This window comes from Ambystoma mexicanum, chromosome 11, assembly GCF_040938575.1.
Source record: "Ambystoma mexicanum isolate Mex_15411 chromosome 11, UKY_AmexF1_1, whole genome shotgun sequence".
NCBI lineage: Eukaryota > Metazoa > Chordata > Amphibia > Caudata > Ambystomatidae > Ambystoma > Ambystoma mexicanum.
Genome location: NC_090934.1, coordinates 40,989,144 through 41,005,130, shown reverse-complemented (window position 1 = coordinate 41,005,130; position 15,987 = coordinate 40,989,144). Strand labels below are relative to the sequence as shown.

At 48.6% G+C, this 15,987-nt stretch overlaps 1 protein-coding gene across 2 annotated transcripts in view; it reads right to left on the bottom strand.

The window, feature by feature from the left end:
• Positions 1-15,987, bottom strand: part of SPOCD1 (SPOC domain containing 1) — a 948,037-nt gene that overhangs the window by 858,172 nt on the left and 73,878 nt on the right. The window lies entirely within an intron of this gene.

Below are 15,987 nucleotides of genomic sequence, written 5' to 3'. Positions count from 1 at the left end.
TTCGTCTAGGTACTCCTGGAGGGCTTCTGGGTTGTTCTGGGTCTTGGAGCTGTATAGTTCGAGGTAAAAGGCACGGAATGACGCCACTATTTCACTTTCTGTGTAGACTAGTTTCCCCTGTGGATCGCGGACGCATTACACCTGTGGGGGTCGCCTTTCCGCCGCCAGCAGCCTTGCCAGGAGGGACCCAGGTTTCTGGCCCTCGCCATACTGCCGTATTGTCATGGTCATAGGGCCAAGAACGTAAACATTCAAGGGCCACATGCACAGGGGCCCCGGATGGACACAGTTCTGGCGCCTTTGGCGCCAGGCTCATGAATAACAATAACTAAAGACATTTATTTGGGACAAGAATGCTTTTATTTTGGGACATAACACCTCATTTGGGTGCAAAGTGCATTTAACATGGGAACTTGCATCACTAAAGCAGCCCCATGTGTACTCTAGGGTGGGGCTGCTGCTGCTATTGGGTTGTCTTGCACGTGCTGACTCTCTGGGAGTGGCAGGGTGTGGCAGGCAAGCCAGGCCTCGTGGGCATGCCCACGATCACAGCTATATAAGCTGCTCCGATCCCTGAGACAGACGCTTTGCGTCATTCTGCACTTCCATGCAGCGTAACGCTCGCCGCCTCCTGGGATTAAACTTACCTTTGGAAATCCTGCTTCCAGCTTTCATACTTCCCAACTGGGAAACCTGCTCTCACCTGTGCATGTCTTTGTTGATCCTGACATTCTTCTCCAAAGCTTCCGGAACGCTGACATCTTCATCTTGACACTGCAGCTCATCTTCAAATCTTCTGTGACGCTGAAATCTTAATCTTGGCACCGCAACACGACGGGCTTCGCCAGTGACAGCAGCACCTGCAAGTAAAAGCGAAAGGCAAGGTTAGACATTTAAAAGACATTCAGTTTAAGGTCGCGCTACCACCGAACCTCGCGCTTTGCCTTAAACCATCACTCACCTTTTGTCGGATATTGCGGTTTCAACCATCTTCTTCCTGGGCGCGTTCCGCGCCGCCACAGCTGCTTTAAAACCGCATTTCCACATCTTGGGAAGAAAACAGGAGAGAAAACGTTATTCAGGAATTAACAGCAATATTGAGAGCAATAATACCAAGACAGAAAACGAGAAGAGACAAAGAGAAAACAGAAAGTGGAAGAGACAAGAGGAGAAGCATAGTCACAGCTGGACTGGACTATTACTTACCAGGGATCAGTGAAGGAACTAGATCCCATCAACAAGCGCCCCTGCCAGAAGTAGCAGGACGGAGAGCTTAACATCAATAATTAACAGGTGAGCCATATGGGACGGTACTTAGCCACAGAAATCGCACCTTGGGTAGAAGGGTTTGAGCGGCACAATAATCACTGATCAGTGCACTCATGTTTTTTCATATCCACGTAGGAGCAGTGCCACCAATTACCACGGCTCACAACTTTTCCGCGGAGGGAAAGATTGGGCGGGGGTGATCTAATTCCTGGGAGGGCTGCAACCGTGCCCCAACGCCTCTGCAGAGACCAGGTGAGCGTAATAGAACACAAAGCCTCTACGACTCTCTGCCTGGGCGTTATGGAGACTTCAGAGACAGACTAATTGGCCCAATTACTAGGGGAATTACGGGCTGAAGTACATGCTTCAAGGCAGGAAACCAGTGCTTTAAGGAGGGATCTTATTGTAACTCGAGAAAGAACCGACGACTTGGCAAGACAGATGATACAGGCACAAGCAGGGCAGGTTCCCTTGCCGGGGATAGCCCATTCTTCCACACCACATTCTTCCACGCCACAGCAATCAACACTGGTTCAGGTGGTAATTCCAGGAACAGTGCCTTTAGCCCCGCCCGAAAGCTTCTTCAGCGATCCAAACAAGTTTGCCATATTCATGAACCAATGTCGCCTTTATTTTTTATGCAGAACTGGGGCCTTTCCTAGCGATCAAGCCAAAGTTGCATTTGTACTCTCATATCTAGGAGGCAACGCGGCAGACTGGTCAATACCATTGGTCACTCAAGATGACCCTTTGCTTCGGAACTTTAGGGATTTTCAGCATGAGATGGAAAAGTTGTTTGCCCGACATACTCAAGGACAAGCTCTGGACAATGAATTGTTGTCACTCAGACAGGGGAATCAAGATCTATTAACCTACATTGCAACCTACAATCGTCTCATAGCCCAGACCAACTGGCCAGAAGAAAAGAGAACTATGCTCTTTTATCGAGGGTTACGTGGGGAACTTAAAGATGTGTTGGCTCAAGTTGTGATCCCACCTGAGAGGTGTGCGGACTATATAGACCTAACAGTGCAACTCGATCAGAACAGAAGGAAGGTCAGTTTATGTGCAAACCCGTGAAAACCAAACCGAACCACACGAACAGTAGGAACCAATGTAAATCGGTGGTTTACAGAGTCCTCTTACCAAGGCGGAAAGAGAGAAAAGAAGGCAATAGCTCTGCTTATATTGTGGTAAAGCAGGTCACTTCCTCCGTGAATGTCTGGTAAAAACACCCAAGAAAGTAGTTGGAACAACGGATAAAAACGACGAAGAAGAAGTACAGGACTGGCGAAACTCCAATGCCAGGCAAGCATAGGGGTCCACTTGTCGAGCGAGAAAAAGGAATCTGTGCAAACCTCCCATCTAGTCCTTCCAGTACTTTTGGTGAATCACAAGCAACCGTCAAAGATACATGCCTTGGAGGCGTACATTGACAGTGGAGCTGTGGGTAACATTGACCAAGATCTGCCTATCCGAATAGGCCTCCCTCTCCAACAAAACTTGAAATCGGAAAACGTCACGGCGGTGGATGGTTCTCAGCTATCATCCGGCCCAGTGACAAAATACACAGAGAAAGTCAAGCTTCTGTTGCAGGACGGACATAAAGAGGACATTACCTTCGATCTCATTGGTGCTCCTCAGTTCCAGATGATATTGGGAATGCCTTGGCTGGAGACCCATAATCCTAGGATCGCCTGGCGAAAACAAGTTCTGACCATTTCTTAACAATGTGCTGACACCTGTTACAACAAAGATGTTGTCAACATGAAACCAAAGAAAGGAATCGTGCTGGGTGTTAGGGAGAATTCTCTCTTTAGGCTGAATTTCCTAACTTAGTGAGTCCCCCAGCAGCTTTGCTGGATTTCTGGAGTTTGTTTTTTTCTCCTGCCAAGAGTGAGACTCTTTTTCTCCCACTCATAGACATGATTTATGGTGTTCCTTTGACTGCACCCTCCGTGGAGTAACACAGGGGTGTCATAGTGACACCCCCACCATAGACTCCATACCCTGGGACTGACTACTGTCTCCCAGGGCATGTAAAGTCACCATTGACTTTACTAGTCCCAATTTATGAACAGAAACAAGTACAAACCATCATATTGTGGACGTACTGCCGGGGCAATTCGATTGCCCCGCGTCTGTTAGTCGAGGGGGCACATCTCCGTCCCCCTGATCGAGTTTTGGCTGGTGGCAGTGGAAACTACTTTTTATATTCGACCGCAAATATTTCCCTATGGGATTTTCCCATTGTTCGAGGCTACCAACTTTATTTAATTCTCATAGCCTCGAACATACCGCCGGTTTATTTAATTAATATTAATTCGCTGGTTGGTATTTTTTGCCAAGACTCGATTCTAAAATGGCGTTTGTGTTCTCTTCTGTGACCCCAACCCAAGTCGAGCCCTTTGTTCCACTTTTTTGGCAGGCTTCTCCACAGAAGCCTCCAAAAGTGGTGCCACTCTGTCTGGGTACCACAGGGGTTGTGGGAGGGGGTTTAGGCACCCTGGACTGAGTTACCTTGGTAACTCAAGTCGCACTCTTGTGTGATTGGCCCAAGTGGTGAGCCGGCCGGCTCACCACTTAGCATGTTTGATTGACAGCTAGGCTGAGTGAATGGGGGTATGCTGCATAAAAGCAGGGCTTTGGGGACTGGAACTTCAGAAGTCGCCACAGGACCTGAGAATCCGACGAGGGAGAAGCTGAGCCAACCTACCACGACGACACCACCGGTGGAGCCCTGCAGAACCGACTCACCACTTCCCGACGACAGAGAAGATCTCCCGGCTGGAGAGGCTTCTTCCCCTGACTGGTGGGCACAACCAGTTTATCTTCTTCTCTTCGCACCCCAGACCGGTTTGTGGTCGAATTGCCCGTGCCAAGCACCCCGGCAGCCGGATAGCCACTTACCACTGGACCGCGAAACAACGGACCGCTCCTTGTACCTAAGAAACTCCACGGCTGGTTTCTTCCCTGGCAGTGCAACGGACTCCTGTCTTCCTCCCCGACGAGATCCTCTCTACCCCCGGACGAAGCACCGACTTGCATCCGCTGCCAGGAACAACTGCCCCCGCTGGAGTATTCTCACCACTTTAAGGTACCGTGTCCGCCAGGCCTCCCTTTCTAAAGATTGCTACAAGGTAATAATAACCCCTTAACCTTCTGGACTGGGCTGGCCGCCTTGACCCTCTAACTGATCCCTTTCTTTGGTCCAACTCCTTTTTGAACCGTTACAAGACTTTTGTGCACTGCAACCGTGTGACCTGGGACACATTTCGTTTTGATCCTCTTGAAGCGGAGCCGGCCTACTGACTCTGAATTCACGGTGTTACTTTGCCTTCCTCTCTTGTTGTGTTCGTGAAAAAGTGTTGGGATCTGTTTCAATTTATTCTGTTTTTCTCTCCCTTTTTAAAACAAACTATTAGAGTGCCATCTACGTTAAGCGCTCACCGCTGTCTAAAAATAAGTGGGCTTTACTTAAGACTTGTCTAATATTCTTTTAAGGGAGTGTATATCTTTTAGTGACCGTGTTTCTGAATTGCTTACTATTAGTGCCTGTGTGTTTTTCTAGATGTGGTTTTAAATAAATAATGATATCTCTTTCACACCAAGCCCTGGTCAGTGTTTACTTGTTCTATTGTTTTCTCTTGACCTATTGTGAATACTCTGTATACTGCCTAACTCTTCTTGAGGGAAGTCTGACTGCTCAGCCACAGCTACCAAGTGAATCTGTGTGGTACAGAATGCTACCAAGTGGGTTTACTGCCAAACACCTGTAGTCCTAAATCTTTTGCAGTGGTCCCAGAGGGTACTGCACAGGTTTCTGCCTAACACTGGGTCTCACTGGCTCTTTACCACTTGAATACATAGATTACCAGGAAGTCTTCCAAAAAGAGCAAGCCAACGTTTTGCCTCTGCACAGACCCTACGATTGCCAAATAGACCTTGTACCCGGAGCCCAGATTCCCTGCAGCCGGATTTACGTTCTAACAGAGCAGGAAAACCAACACCTAAGAACTTACCTGGATCAGTGTTTGACAAACGGTTTTACCTGTCCATCCAAGTCCCCTGCTTCATCGTCCCTCTTCTTCGTACCTAAAAAGGAGGGGGATTTAAGAACCTGTATTGACTACAGAGCAATCAATTAGATCACAGTAAAAAACCGTCACCCCTTACCACTTATACCAGAACTTCTGGATCAGGTGAAACATGCTCAGATTTACACAAAGCTGGATTTATGAGGGGCCTACTATCTTGTGAGAGTCAAAAAAGGAGACAAGTGGAAGACGGCCTTTCGCACGAAATATGGCCTCGTCGAATACCAGGACATGCCCTTCGGGTTATGTAACGCCCTCGCGGCGTTCCAATTCTTTATGAATGACGTACTCCGTGAACCATTGGACATTTGCGTGCTTGTTTACATAGATGACATTCTAATCGACTCAAATTCCAAGGAAGAACATGTTGGTCATGTCCGAGCCGTTCCAGAAAATCTTTGACAACACCACTTGTATGCCAAGCTGGAAAATAATTTCTTCCATGTGACCGTGGCCCAATTTCTCGGTTTCATGCTCACACCACAGGGCGTACATATGGACACGCGAAAGGTGGACGCAATCCTCCAATGGCCTTCACCAACATCGACGAAAGGAGTACAAAGTGTGCTCGGATTCGCTAATTTCTATCATCGCTTTATACCTGGGGTATCACAAATCGTACACCCAATTACTTCTCTGCTGAGAAAGAACAAGAAATTCCATTGGTCGACAGAAGCTGAAGAAGCCTTTCGGAAGCTGAAACTAGCATTTACCACAACACCAGTTCTTCAACACCCTCAACCAGATCTCCCATAAGTGGCTGACACAGATGCCTCAAACGTAGCAATGGGAGCGGTATTGTCCCAACGGAACCCGGAAACAGGAAAGTTAAATCCCGTCGCATTCTGGTCTCGCAAGTTCTCTGCCCGCGAGTTGAATTACGCTATCATGGATAAGGAATTGCTGGCGATTAAAGCAGCATTCAAGGCATGGAGACATTATCTTCTTGGGGCAAGACACACGGTCACCGTCATCACGGACCACCGTAACTTACAATACTTGAAGACTGCCAAAGCACAATCCTCGCATCAACTTTGTTGGGCTTTCTTTTTCGCAGAATACAACTTTATTATCACCTATAGACCTGGAGTATGGAATGGAAGGGCAGACGCACTATCACACATGAGTGAAGAAAAAGGAGCTTTTATAACATCAGATCCTGTGGCCATCATTTCCGAAGAAAGAATCCAAACCAAAATCGCCACCACCAGGTGTGTAGATGACTTAAAACCCAGTTTGCAATCCCAGATGAATGAGTGAACACGACAGGAATGGCTTTTAAAGGGAGACCGGTACACTATCGAAAACAATCTACCATATTTTCAAGGACGCTTATATATCAAGGACAAGACACTGTAAAACCAAATCATCACGAACTATCATGATTCCTTAGTGGAAGGACATCCAGGGATAGCCAAAACTCAGGCTAAGATAAAGCAAAACTACTGGTGGCCAACTTGGAGAAAAGACATTGCCCAGTTTATTGCAACCTGTGGTGTCTGCGCACAACACAAGTCTCAGAAACATAACCGTGCTGGCTTACTACGTCCCTTGATGGTACCACCAGCCCCTTGGCATACTCTGTCAATGGACTTTATTACAGATCTTCCTCCCTGCAATGGTTACAACACCATCTTAGTCATTGTGGATTTATTCTCCAAAATGACCCATTTCATCCCTCTGAAGTGACTCCCAACTGCATCGACTCTGGCTACGATGTTTCTAGAACAGATTGTCTGATTACATGGATTTCCATCAATTTTAATATCGGATCGTGGAACTCAATTTGTTTCCGCCTTTTGGAGAAAGTGTTGTACAATGGCAAAAATTGACATCTGGTTGTCCACAAGCCATTTCCCTCAAACTGATGGGCAAACTGAACGAACTAATCAGACGTTAGAGCAGTATTTAAGGTGTATGTTACAGCACTCCGAGGACTCCTTGAAAGACATACTCTGGCTAGTCGAGTATGCATAAAAGAGCTCTATTCACACGAGTACTGGACAAACTCCATTCTATACTGTGCCTGGAAGACATCCGCGGACATCAGTATTTGATCCACCCGATACTTTGGAAATGCCAGCAATAAAAACCTTGCTTAAAACCATCACTCAGGTTCACGAGGAAGCGACAGAATATTTGACTAAGGCCAAAGAAAGACAAAAACTGTTTGCTGACCGGCACCGAAAAAAGCTCCCGATTACCAGATTGGGGATAGAGTCTGGTTAGCATCAAGATACATACCATTGAAAGGACCAAGGGCCTTCCACCCCAGATATTTGGGCCCCTATTCTAGCTAAGCAATAATCAACCCTGCCACCATGAAATTAGAGTTACCATCGCACATGAAGATTCACCCAGTATCTCATGTCTCTCTCCTCAAACCAGTGAAACAAAACACACAGATTAGTCCTCCACCAGAGCCCGAATTACTCAATGGGGAACCGGAGTATGAAGTCAAATCCATCCTGGACTCCAAGGTGGTTTGGTCCAAATTGTATTACCTTATAGACTGGAAAGTTTATGGACCTCAAGATCGAACATGGGAACCCAGCGAACATGTCCATGCTCCACGTTTAATCAGGCAGTTCCATCGCAATACTCCTACCAAACCAGGACCGGGAGGAGGACCACCCTTGAGAGAGGCCTTGAGGGGGAGTGATGTCATGGTCATCGGACCAAGAACGCAAACATTCAAAGGCCACATGCACAGGGGCCCCGGATGGACACAGTCCTGGCACCTTTGGCACCAGACTCATGAATAACAATAACCAAAGACATTTATTTGGGACAAGAATGCTTTTATTTTGGGACATAACACCTCATTTGGGTGCAAGACGCATTTAACATGGGAACTTTCATCACTAAAGCAGCCCCACGTGGACTGTAAGGTGGGGCTGCTGCTATTGGGTTGCCTTGCATGTGCTGACTCTCTGGGAGTGGCAGGGTGTGGCAGGCAAGCCAGGCCTAGTAGACATGCCCACGATCACAGCTATATAAGCTGCTCCGATCCCTGAGGCAGACGATTCATGTTATTCTGCACTTCCATGCAGCATAACACTCTCCGTCGCCTGGGATTAAATTTACCTTTGGAAATCCTGCTTCCAGCTTTCATACTTACCAGCTGGAAACCTGCTCTCACCGCTGACATTCTTCTCCAAAGCTTCCGGAACACTGACATCTTCATCTTGGCACCGCAGTTCATCTTCAAGGCTCCCGGAACGCTGACATCTTCATCCTGGCACCGCAGCTCATCTTCAAATCTTCTGGGACGCTGAAATCTTCATCTTGGCACTGCAACGCGACGCGCTTCGCCAGCGACAGCAGCACCTGCAAGTAAAATAAAAAAGGCAAGGTTAGACATTTAAAAGACATGTCGTAGGTCGCGCTACCACCGAACCTCGCGCTTTGCCTTAAACCATCACTCACCTTTTGTCAGACATTGCGGTTTCAACCATCTTCTTCCTGGCTGCGTTCCGCGCACCCACAGCTGCTTAAGAACCACATTTCCACCTATTGGGAAGAAAACTGGAGAGAAAACGTAATTCAGGAATTAACAGCAATATTGAGAGCAATAATACCAAGACAGAAAACAAGAAGAGACAAAGAGAAAACGGAAAGGGGAAGAGACAAGAGGAGAAGCATAGTGGCAGCTGGACTGGACTATTACTTACCAGGGATCAGTGAAGGAACTAGATCCCATCAACAAGCGCCCCTGCCAGAAGTAGCAGGACGGAGCGCTTACCATCAATAATTAACAGGTGAGCCATATGGGACGGTACACACCCAAAGAAATCGCACCTTGGGTAGAAGGGTTTGAGTGGAACAATAATCACTGATCAGTGCACTCACGTTTTCTCATATCCAAGCAGGAGCAGTGCCACCAATTCCCGCCGCTCACAACTTATCCGCAGAGGGAAAGACCGGACGGGGGTGATCTAATTCCTGGGAGGGCTGCAACCGTGCCCCAACGCCTCCGCAGAGACCAGGTGAGCGTAACACGTATTAGGTGGCCTTGTGCCAGGAGCCGGCCCTCGCGTCAGCATTACTTCTAAACCTACCTAGCTCTTCTCTTCTCTGATGAGAGCTACTGTGTGGGGGTCTATTAGAGCGGTATCGTTTTGCTCAAGCTCTTTTAGCCGGATGTCGTTTCCCGCCAATTCCCTCCTACATATCCCTCTGATATAGCATTTTAGCGTTTCTTCCAGGATCACATTTGATGTATCTGACTCCTGATTAATGGTGAGAAAGGATTTAATCTAGTTTAGGAGCTCTTGGGTGAACACCAGGTCTTGAATCGCCCCTGTTTTGAATTTCCAGGTGGAGCTTTTCTTTTGGTTGTCTCCCCGGGATGCATTCTAGGGTGACTGAGTAGTGATCGGAGTGTGTTCTTGGGAAAATCAGGAATTCGTCCCACTGAAAACCTCCCAAACGGGACACTAATAAATAGTCTAAGCGCAAGCTGGACCCATGAACCCAGGAGTGGAACGTGTATTCATGAGATTCTCTATGGTGAAGTCTCCATATGTCGATCAAGTTGTAGTTCTCACAAATTTCTCGGACTTGTAGGCTTGTTTTAGTGATTGTGTTATTGGATGAATGTCATTTATCCCATGTGTGGTTTAGAGTGGTATTTAGGTCGCACCCCCATTTGATTGTGGCTGTGTCAATCCCCGGCCGGTATTACCCAGTCGAATGTGTTGGTGCTGTCAGTGTTTGGGCCGTATGAGTTTATCACGACAACTTCAGTGTCCTCCAGTACCCCGTGGACCAACAGTGCTCTGCCCTCGTCATCCCGTGCCACTGACACCAGCCTGAACTTTGCATTCCTGCTAATCAATATGGCCACACCTCTGGTGTAGGATGAGAAAGAAGAGTAGTATCTATGACATCCCCACGTGGAGGCCCATGGACTCTCAGAAGAAGGAAGCAGGTGAGTCTCTGGTATAAGGGTGACGTCGAATTTGTGTCTCTTGAGGTAGTGGGATATCTTCTGTGCCTTTTCTGGGTTGTTACCGCCTCTAATGTTTCATGTTGCTACTTTGAATGGCCAAGGGTTGTTTCATGAGTACGCAGGGTATTTGTGACAATTTTAGGTCCTGTACGATAGCTATGTGCATGCTTCCTTTGTGTGTTGAGATCTAATGGGAGGGTTGGTCGATGGCGGCCAGGTCCATGGGTGGCGCATTCCCTGAAATTAGACGAAACTCCCCTCCCAGTCCTACCCACGCAGGCAACCCCCAACCTGCATTTTAGATGTACCCACCCTTTAAACCAAAAACTCTGGAACAGTGCTGTGCACGGGGCGCGAGTGCCCAGCCAAGACCGCCGGCTACCAGTGGTGATGTGGATAATTGCGCCTGTGAATAGTGTGTAGGTAGTTCAATCAAGACGGTAAATGTTAGGGGTGACTGTTGGACCCCCTTGTTTGTCTGTGCTGTTTTTTGCAGTTGAAAAGTGGGGTATGTGGCTATATTCTGTTGGGTCTCCACATACCTTGAGGTTTCAGGTTGGGTCTCTTCGGGTGCGGTCGACCCCATCAAGTCTTGGTTTGTTGCAGGTGGGTTAGCAGCCAATGTCATCTAGGTAGCTGCTGACTGCTTCGGCTGGTGTTTTGCCAGCATGCTGTGCACGCAGTTTAGCAGGGAATAGCATAGAGTATTGGATTTGGTCGTGCATGAGGCGTCTCTTCACTCCGGCGAAAGAACCTGCAGGACGATTGGACTGCCTGCGAAAAGTCCGGGTACACTTGGATTTTGTCACAGTCATAAAGTAGCTCCCCCTTCTCCCTTATGAGTCGCAGGATTGTATCTCAGTCTTTGTAGTTAAGTAGCCGCGCGATGATTGGGCGCAGGGGTGCTCCTGGAATTGGACGGGTCGCGGGTATCTGATGCGCCCTTTCCACCACAAAGAGGTGGGATAAAGCGGCATCTCTGAACAGCTCCCTGCACACAGACTCGACAAATTCTTCCATGGAGTTTGTTTCTCTCTCACCCCTACCATCTAATGTTGTTGTGACCATTCCGCCCCTCCAAAGCTTTGTTCTCAGCTATCACGGCTCTCATCTGGGATTCAAGTGTGGAAACCCTGACTAAGAGAGCTGCGCTCCCGTCTTCCTGGTCTGACACTTGCTGTTCAGCAGTGTCGAGTCTATCCCCGTGCTTGTCAAGTCGGTGTTGCAGTTAATCGACCTCTGAGGATAGGGCATCCAGTTTCGAGTCGAGGTTGCCAATTCCAGCTTTAAGGTCTAGTAGGGTTTCACGAATGTCAGTGCATGGGACCTGGGCAGCGTCGTTGTTTGGTTCCGTCATTGTCTCCAGGGGCTCGGGGGAAGTCTGTGATCCAGGGGTCCTGGTGGTGGCTCCGGACTTGAAGTTGAGCCTCCTCTGTGACTTGTCTGATTTCCTCATGTGTGGTGGCTGCTGTTAGTGGGCTTGGAGAGTCTTGTATTGGGGGAAACATGCCCAGCTGGAGCAGGGAGCTGTCTCGTTGAGGATCTGGGCCAGGAAACAGGGGGCCCGGAGGATGCGACCGATGGCTGGTTTATGGCAGGTCGAGGGGTGTCCAGAGGCCGGGGTGTTTATTACTGTGGGACTGTCTTCCAGACGCTGTGTACTTGGTTTATATCGCCATGAGTGGCGGTCTGAGGAGGTCACTCAGGATAGGCTGTTTTATAAAATCTCTGTTTCTGAGAGTGGAGGTGAGCTGCAGCCCCACAACTATAGGCGGACCGGGTTAAGCAGTGGTCCCTTGCCTCACTCACCTCCAGCGGGGTAGATGGAGGGTGATTGCTGTTCCACTAGCGTTTTGTTTGGCAAGAGGTGATCTTTCCTCTTGGCGCGGTTTTACCCATGTGCCATAACGCTTGGGCAGGTTGGTGTTCCTCTCTATCCTCTCTTCCCACCCTGGGGGCCAGATTTGGCATGTGTCCATTGTGAGCAGCCGGGGAGGGAGTCTGTGACCTTTTCTTAGCCGGAGGTGAGAGTGGTTTGGAGTGAGGGCCTCAGTTGTCTCACGTGTTATGGTGGGTTACTTCTGTGGGTGCTAGTTCCACTTGTTATGTCAGGGCCATGCAATATTCTGCCGAACGCCCCAGGCCCCAAAGTGTTTGTCGTTGGGAGAGCACACTTGTTTTATTCCTTTGACGCTTGGTCCGGATTGGGTCAGGCTATGAGCGTTCCACGCGCCGCCGCCGGGCTCCCCGTATCACGGCGAATGGGGGGACTGGGGCGGGGGGGTGAATGCTGCTGACTGCCACAGTGGGTTTGGAACCCCAGCGCGTCCTTTGCCATGCTTTCAGAATACCACCATCGGCCCGGTCCGACTGAAGCGGGACTGCGTGGGAGGGGCGGACCAAGCCCTGAATGTGGATTATTTTCAGGGGTCTGATGGGTCGTGGGGTGTGCTCCAGGCGCAGTTGCCGCACCTGCCCCGCTGATGACTCTTGTGATGGGCACCGGAAAAGGCCTCGGGAAGGGGCCACTCTCCTCGCCTCTGCGGTGGTGGGCGGGTTGCGGCCGCTCAGGAGTTGTGGGTCGGAGGTAGTGCGAAGTTATGGCGCTCTGTATGCTTTGGCCGCTTGTCTCGGCCAGAGGTGATTACTCTCCCAGGGCGTTGGAGGGCTGCTGCTGATTCAACCAGTCAAAACTCAGGAACAGGCATGCAACAGCCTGTCCCTGCAGCTGGTATAGATGCGCTGGGGCCGAGAAAAACAGCAGGAAGGGCGGCCAGCAATGCCTTACCTCGATTCTAGCAGGTGGTCCGGGTCTGGTGTTCAGAGCCAGTTCTCCTGCGCGGGGTGATGGGCCGGCTTGGGCGTTCAACAGGGACGCGGCCAGTCCAGATGGCGCCTCTCCCACACCGCGATATTTGGCTGCTGCATGGAGGCTGCACTCCGCGGCACGGGTGTTCCAGAGATTCACTGCCATGGCGGCAGACGTGCTGGCTGGCCGGGGGTAACCCAGCCTCTTGTTCTATGGACACCCGATGGTTGCGGGCTCATCATTGGGGTGCCTTGGTGATGAAGCAGCGTTTGGCGCCTCTGGTACAGCCTCCCACTTGTTGCCGGAGACGTGTCTGTGGGTGTGCGCGGGACGACATGGCACAGTTTTTGCGCTGCAGGGGCCGCACTTCAATGCTTCCACACCGGGGGGTCACAGTGACTGTAAAAGGTTAATCGTGGAGTTCTGATGTCGGCTCAACCCCAACAGGCGCTGTTTAAATCAAAATTTCGGGAGCGTGGCGAGGAGCTCACGGTGGAGCGGCCATCTTGTTTGGCACTCTAGCGCCCTCCTCCTCCCACTATCATGCACTCATTTCTTGTAATTTAACCCCCATCATGCAGTTTTAGCATTTCCTATGAAGAAACATGAACATTGTTTTAGCTTTTAGAGTCTACTAGCAGAGCATAGCAAGGAAGTGTGGTTTTGAAGAGAAATATAAGCATTGTGGGGTGTGTCCTGCAAGACCCAGACGCCAGTCACCGGGAGACACCTGAAAAGGTTCTTGCAAAAACCAAATGCCAACTCAATGGTGATCTGAGTGCTGATGTGTGCCCCATTGCAGTGATGCTGCCTTGGTGTCCAAGGCTGACGTGACAGTGTATTAAGCCATGTTCATAGAGAGAATTCCAATTCCCTGTAAGAAGGATGAAGGGGTTTAGGATGATTGCAGTTCCTAGTTTAAAGGCAGTGCACACTCATTCATGCACTAATGGCCTACCCAAACAGAACTGTGTGGTCATGAGTAAATGATAGAATATTGTTAATGTTTTCATGTGATTGCTTTGAGTGACTATACTGTGCAGGTTGTGCTCCATCATCTCTAACTCACAAAGACATTTTGAAAGAGTGCTTCCAAGTAAGAAGCAGCGAATGTTAACTTTGTGATGACATGCAAGTCTGTGTTGCATTGAACACGTACGAAGAAGCCAGGTCTGAATTTGATGCAGTGCCTCCATGGCGCGTGGCTGATAGTTGTTGCTCCCGATCATCATGTCATGTGTGAAGAGCAGATCTGTGTCACAGACCTTCTGCAGGTTGAAGCTGTGTTGCATGTGTGTGCTCTGAAGACCTTCTCTCGGGCCCTGGGGGGTACGAGGGCCGCATATTTGCATTTTAGGGCCCCAACCACTTTGGGCAATCCAGCAATGGCCTAGAATTCTGCTTACATGTCACTGAGAGCGGTTTCTGCACATACAATGGGTTGTTAACTGCAACTCTATAAGGCGTCCAGTGCCTGTGTTAGGATAATAGAGAAACAGAGCAGTGAAATGCCAAGTGCAAGAACCACAGTGCCCTGGAATGACCCACTTCACAGAGGTGAAACACTGATCATCTTCAACATGGGAGAGAGGGCCATTCTGATCTCTCTATTGGGTCCTATAATGCTCACATCCCTCACTTTTACCTGCATCTACACTTCACAGAAGATAATGATTCTCTTTTTAAATCATCTTGATAAAATAAACCATTAAATAATGTGTAGCCTGTTGAATATGAGCAAACATCTCCGACCCTATTTGCTCATGTATGCTATAGTCATTTAGAATTGCAATGGCTTAGGCACATGAATGCTTATGGGCCAGTCCATCCCGCTAGAATACAATGCAAGCTGAAAGGACTCTTCCCAAAAGGTGCATGCCCTATGGTGTTCAGGAATTGCTGCCTAGCCTAAACATTAATAGTAATGAGCAGTTCAACATACATTACCCAGGCGAGCAACTGAAGTCTATTCAGGAAACTGTCTTGAACTGAAATTCCAGCAAAGACTTGGATCTGGTTGACTATCACCTGTCTGCCAAAACGTCCCTAAGGCGTCCCTAGATATAAAGATACTGTCAAAGTATTTAGCTAATAGCACTGCCCAAATAGTGTATCTACAATATAGCACCCTGCATGGACCAGAAAGGCTCAGCTCACTTGATAATAAACTCCATGTTGTAAGCAAATGTTGGAAGTCACGACTTCCCATGTCCTATTCTGACATTCACTCTGAGACTGCTATGTACAACGTTAATCTGCACATGCTCTGTCAAAAATGTCTTGAGCATTTTATGGGTCCATTTCCTCAGAAGAAAACAATGGCTCAGCGCACTCTTTTCCCAGTGCAGATTAAGAAGCTTAGCCTTTACAAACTTCAAGACCAGCACTTCCCCTTATCCTTGCAAAGTCTTCACAACTGTCAAAGACCTATGAGCAGATCTATAGCTCATTAACATCGCCATGCCAAAAGACCACCACATTTCAGGCTCACCATACATCAGTCACTTATGGGACATATGGTTCAATGTCCCTAACTTATTGCACTGGTTTTATGCTCCAAACCCTCCAGCTCAGTCTATAAGAAAGGGAATTATTCGGACGGATATTGATTTTGTAATATGCTGATACTTGATGTCATTTGCAATGGATGACCCACAGTGTCTTTGTAATCCATTCATATTCATGATATGTATATACTGTAAACTGAATAAATTAAAAAAAGGACTGATTCAACAGTCTATACCCTCTACCCACCAGCCCACTAACAGCCAGGGCTATCATTTGTATGTGCCTTCCAGTGCTTGCATGAGTCCATTTATGCTGCTGCCTTTATGAGTCTTTTCCTTTTGTGCCTGGAT